The sequence below is a fragment of the Hakea prostrata genome, chromosome 9 (genome assembly GCF_041222555.1).
Source record: "Hakea prostrata isolate BN-2017 chromosome 9, UWA_Hpros_2, whole genome shotgun sequence".
NCBI lineage: Eukaryota > Viridiplantae > Streptophyta > Magnoliopsida > Proteales > Proteaceae > Hakea > Hakea prostrata.
In genome coordinates, this window is record NC_142608.1 from 19,424,681 (window position 1) to 19,431,086 (window position 6,406).

Below are 6,406 nucleotides of genomic sequence, written 5' to 3' on the forward strand. Positions count from 1 at the left end.
CTTCTTTCTTTTTTTATTATTATCGGCGTGCTCTTATTAAAAGATAATACATACCACCCCCCACTTTTGGCGCACTTGTTTGATGAGCTAAGCGCTTTAGTCAGATCAGCTTACGACTAAAAGCATTATTATTTAATTTAAATCATTTCAATTAAATCCCGTATGAATACGTGGCAAAACCAAGTTACTAAAAATAAAATAAAAACTCCTACCTCCCCATGAAAACTAGGAAATTGCTTGGTTGCTGAGCAATTAATGCGTAGCACTTGCAGTGAATGGTCGAGATCTCGATTTGAACCATTCGTAGTATAGTGCTGCGCCAGCACTCAAGTCGAACTCCATGAACCATGTGTGCACCTTTCGCTTACTACACCTACAAACAAGCGATTTGTTTTCAGATCCCACAAAACTTAAGAAAAGCACAAAAAGTTAAAAAAGAAGGTCAAGTGATGCAAGCAATTCTTCGTCACTGCTCTAGAGAATTTGGTGGCCTATGGAAGAAAATTCAAACATTAAACCATGAGGCACTCCTTCATCGTTTATTTCATGTGGGTTTTGTTAATAGGAACGAGGATAATATATATATTTTTTTTTGGTAGAACAAGGTACAATATTAGTTACGTGGAGAGATGAAAAAAAAAAAAAAAGAGAGAAGACCGCAGACTGGAAGAGTAGTGAGCAACTATATAAAAAAAGCATTGGGCACAACGACTACAGCATAAGAGAAGAATATTAAGGAAATGGCTCTTCTACTTCATGCTTCGAACCCTCCCTTCGTTTCGAAGTTTCCTACTCGATCAATCGTATTAAGAGCTCCATGCAATGTAAGACGGAATTTGCAGATCAAACCTACTGCTAATGCTAGTATCCAATCCCAAGCAGATAGCAAGCCATCAATTGTCTACCAACCTACCATTTGGGACCATGAGTTTGTGGAGTCCTTACGTAGTGGTTACGAGGTAATTAATTATCTATAGTTGCAGAAGACATTATTCAGTTCTCGTAGTTTGTTCATGTTGGTTTTTCTTGATTTTATTTGTGTAGGATGACTTACTCAGTCCAAGATACGAGAAACTTACAGAAGATGTCAAGGTTATGCTCGATAAGGAGGTTGAACCATTGGCTCAGCTCAAGCTGATCGATGTCTTGCAAAGGCTGGGCTTGGGACACCTTTTCAATGAAGAGATAGACCGAATCTTGCGAGCCATATACAATAACAGTAATGCAGAAGAGTTTATCAAGGGTGATTTATACTCAACAGCCCTTCATTTTAGGCTCCTCAGGCAACATGGGTATTTGGTCTCCCAAGGTACCTAGTAGTGTCAAGGGTTGGTTTGTGTGTTCTTGATTAATTGGATCATATGTAACCAGAATTCATGATTGCAGATGTGTTTGGTAGATTCGTGGATGGAAAAGGAAAATTTCATGAGTACCTTTGTGATGACAATATGGGAATGCTGAGCCTGTATGAGGCTTCATACCTGGGTACTGAAGATGAGGGCATCTTGGATGAAGCTAGAGACTTCACCAGAAGACATCTTGAAGAGAGAAAGGATTACAAAGACTCAAATCTAGAGGCCCAAGTGAAGCATTCCTTGGAAGTTCCACTGCACTGGAGGATGCTTAGGGCAGAGACAAGGTGGTATATTGATGAATACCAGGGACAAGAGGACATGAATCCAATTATTGTTGAATTGGCCAAGCTGGATTTCAACAGGGTGCAAGCAGTACATCAGAGAGATCTTGGAATTGCATCAAGGTATGAGGAAGACAAGGCAATATAATATTTTGAATAAAATTTTACTAAATTTTATTGTCTATCTTCTTTCACTAATAGGACATCCACTAATTGAATCATTTGCTATTTAGATGGTGGCAAAATCTTGGTCTAAGGACAAAATTGAACTTTGCAAGGGACCGGCTTGTGGAGAGTTTCTTGTTTAGCATAGGGATTACCTACGAGCCTCAATATGAGCGTTGCAGAAACTGGCTTACAAAAGTCATGAATTTTGTTTTAATAATTGATGATATATATGATGCCTATGGCTCATCAAAGAACTTGAACTCTTCACTAATGCAGTTGAGAGGCTAGTATCTATTTTTCAAAATTTTCTATTTATGAGTAACAAACTTTTTGGAGTGAATTGCAACTAATGCTGATAGTTTCTATTTATTTTGTCTCAGGTGGGATATAACAGCAATGAAAGAACTTCCAAACTACATGAAGATTTCTTTCTTGGCTCTCTACAATACCACTAATGAAATGGCCTATGAAATTCTCAAAGAAAAGGATTGTGATATCCTACCATACTTGAAGAAAACGGTACATATATATATATATATATATATATATATATATATATATATATATATATATATATATATATATATATATATATATATATATATATATATATATTATGTCATTGTTAAACCAAAACTAACCTTCAACCCAAAACTTGTAGTCATCAATTTACTAAATTTCAGCTTTTTTCTTTCCTTATGCCTCAGTGGGCAGATTTCATTAAGGCAATGTTGGTTGAGGCCAAGTGGTACCAGACTAGAAGAACCCCATCGACTGAAGAGTACTTGAAGAATGGATGGGTTTCATCTTCTGGAGCAGTATTTCTTGTCCATGCATTTTTTGCTTCAAGACAAGAGATTAATCCAGAAGTTCTTGAGTACCTAGGGAGTAATCCAGACCTAATATTTGGTCCTTCCATGATCTGTAGGCTTTCCAATGATCTTGCCACTTCATCGGTAAGCAGCTAACTCTTCCTTGTATTTCTTTTCTTTGTTGACACATCACTGAACCTTAAACGGAAAATTTTCAATGCAGGCTGAGCTAGAGAGAGGAGATGTTTCATCTTCAATCCATTGTTACATGCATGAACATAAGGTTACTGAGAAGGTTGCCCATGAATACATTAGAGACAAGATCATGAAGATATGGAAATTGATGAACAAATCTATCAGCAGCTCTCCTGTCTCCAATCAGTTTGTTCAATTCTGTCTAAATCTTGCACGAGCATCGCTCTGTGTATACCAGTATGGAGATGGACTTGGCATTGAGAGTAGCAAAAGCAAAGATAATATATTGTCCTTAATAGTAAAATCCATTGCAATTGGAGCATTTTAAATCACTAAAATCATGTTGATGATGGTTTACTTTTAGTTTTGTATGAATTGAATATGTAACATTGTTTTCTATTCTTGATATCTAAACCATATTCATGGATGTATGTTTACCAACATATGTAATACATTAAACTAGTGTTTCGAGAGAAAAAAACAAAAAGCTTTTTATACAAATCTGAAATCAACCACGAATACATAGGCGATGACATCAAATTTAAGAGTTTGACTCAAGGGGTTGACTCAACTGGTGAAAACCAACACCTATGAGCAAGACGTCAAGAGTTCGAATCTCCTAGGGGCGAAGGATTTCAATCCTTTATTAGATAAAAGCTTCCTTCTCGATTATTTTTCCTACTCCGGCCTTGAAATGAATGTGTGAAGGATCCATATTAGGGCTAGAATGAGAAGGGGCAACAACCACATTAGCCATAGGGGAAGTAATTTGAACAAAAGATGTTGTATAATTCAAATTCAGAATCCTACATGTAATCTATGACACATAAGCGTAGTAACTTTGTAAAAGAGGACTCATGTGATGACAAACTCAAGAGTCCTAGTTGTTAATTAAAAATTAGTGCAACGATGAGCTGAAGATCATATACCTCAAAGATCTTGGATGCAATGGATTTAGACACAGGAGGTTCCTCTTTTCGTTCTCGTTCCTTTGCATTCCCGTTCTCAGGTTATTTCAATGCTTTTAAATTGGCGAACCACAGTGATGGAGGTTCATGATTAACTTCTTTCAAAAATAAATCACAGAGAGAGCAAAGGAGAGTATACGAATTTTCTCAGTCTTTAGTTTCGTATTCCATCCCTCTATTTATAATATTTTCCCTCAATTTTAATTCCTTAATTAGAGTTTCTATGAAATCCCACCAAATCCTAATCTGAAAATCCATAGTATAGATCCGAAGACCTTGATTGTTTTGGAAGAAGAGGAGACTTGAATGAAGTTGACTTGGAAGTTGGACCTTGAGTATAGTGTTGATATCTTTGGAAGGTCCAAGAAAGTTTGGGAAGACCCTTCCTTAAGTTGGTTGAGGACCCAAGTGTTGTTTTTTGCCTTTGAGATCCAAAATTCAGCAACTTTCAAAGGGAAAACCCTTTGGTCGATCCTCCTTGGTCAATCCCATCGACCAAAGCAGCCTCGAACAGAATTATTCTAATTTTGGAAGTTTTAGGTGTTGGATCCCTATCTATATGTAACTTCGGACTAAACCTAAACACTTTGCCTCTTAACTTTTGGAGAACGTGAGAAAAACCCTAGAGCCTCCTCTTCATGCCCAAGGTTGATTCCAAGCATCCAAGCAAGGTTCCTCCATTGATCTTCTTCTACAAAGTTAGTATTCAATCTTATACTTCATTAATCTATTCTTTCTACTACTTCTGCTGTTTGTTTGATTGAGGAAGGTATTACACTGACCTAACCTCTGATCTTCTTAGTCTTAGAGTGAATCCCCATTCACTCTATGTTTTCCTTGAAGCCAGGTGTTATTTTATATTTGGGATAATTACTATTGCCCCCTTGTAATTTGGTTTTATTACTAATCGAACCTCTTTCTTTATGAAATTACTATTGCCCCCTCACTTCTAATGGTGTTAAGTGGCTGTTAACATCAAATATGTAAAATGTCTATTTTGCCCTTCATTAAAATTAAGAAATTAAAATATGACATTATCCACATTTATAAAAAAATATGTTGAATGTCAATTATATCCTTAAAAAAATTTTAGATTCAATTTTGGCTTTGGTGGGACCACACACTTATGGTTGTTGAAACCCTAATGTTCTATTTAATTTTTTTCACAATCACAATGATGGAAGTTTTACAAACAAATTAGCATATAAGATGCTAATTGATAGGAAATTTGATAACATGTATAGTGGTCAGCATATTAGGTGATTTTCAATTTCCACTTTTAATTGCATTTAATATTTTATGATATTTAAGTTTATATTTTAAGTTTTATTTAATCACATATTTCCTTTATTCGGCAATTTCTTTTTAGAGAAGAAAAATCAAATATTTCCTTTAGTCGGTGATTTCTTTTTATAAAAAGAAAAGTTAATTTAAAGTTAATTTTTTCCTCTAGTTAATTAAGGGTAGTATTATAATTTGACAAAAGAGTAAATAAATAAAGAGATAACTATAGGGTTATTTTTGGGATTTTGAAAAAATATATAGATGCCACATCATTAGTAAACTAATGGAGCTTAACGGTACGGAGGCATTAGTAATTTTAGACAAAGTTAAAGGTTGAATTAGAAATTTTAAAAAGTACAGGGGATAAAGTAGTAATAAAATCAGAGTACAAGGGGGCAATAGTAATTATCCCTTTATATTTTGATCTAGCATGAGACCATGATTTACTCTTACTGTAGTTTTTGGTTTCTAATTTATGTTAGATCTGTTCCTAAGTTATTTTCTATGCATGATCTACTATCCTTAGAATGAATCCCCATTCATTTAGCCTTTCTATGAATATCCGCAGTTTAAGCCTATTAGGTGATTTATTAGATTTCTATTCTAGTGACTTTGTTTGATGTCTAGACCATCATAGATACTCTCTATATATTATTCTAGAATTATTTTCCTATTAATTTCGGAGTGTTCCGATGTGTTTCGAAGAGTTTCCAATGAAATTTGGAAGTTACTGTTCGTACACATTAGCCTTGGTCGATCCTCTTGTCGATACCATCAACCAAGGCCATTGACCAAGGGTGTTGCTGACAGCAACTTACCGCTATTTTGCCTCTGTTTTGTCTCTGATCATTAGAGCTTGTTCCTTATGTTCTATACATGTTTGTTTAGGATTGTTTGGGTGATTTTGGACTTGCTCTCTGATCTCTTACTTGAAGGTTACGAAGTTGGATACAACGTGAGTACGTTCACTCACAATTGACAATTTACATTCTATGCTTTGTTAGATCTTGTTTGTTTATGATGGCTACTGTTTAGTATTCTTTTCTATATTGTTTTAGTTATGTAATTACAGTAGGATATTCATGATGCGATTTACATACTAGAATTAATTATGAATGATGGAATTGTGAATTGGACTTGGTTGTGATATGTATGGAATCATGATGTGATGTGATTGCCTAGGTTGTGGTTGTGGAATGAGGAATGCCCTTTTGGCGTTTCTGTTATTGGACACCAGTGGAGGTGGTATGGGACCATTCTTATGGTGCCCCTTGGTGCTTTCCTTAACAACTAGTTGACATACCTTGGATTGGTCTAGAACTGTTTGGCTAGGAAAACCCTGT

The 6,406-nt window shown here is 35.4% G+C and overlaps 1 pseudogene; it reads left to right on the top strand.

Moving 5' to 3' along the window:
- Positions 1 to 740: 740 nt before the first annotated feature.
- LOC149004939 (alpha-terpineol synthase, chloroplastic-like) lies at positions 741 to 3,231 on the top strand (annotated as a pseudogene).
- The last annotated feature ends 3,175 nt before the right edge of the window (positions 3,232 to 6,406 follow it).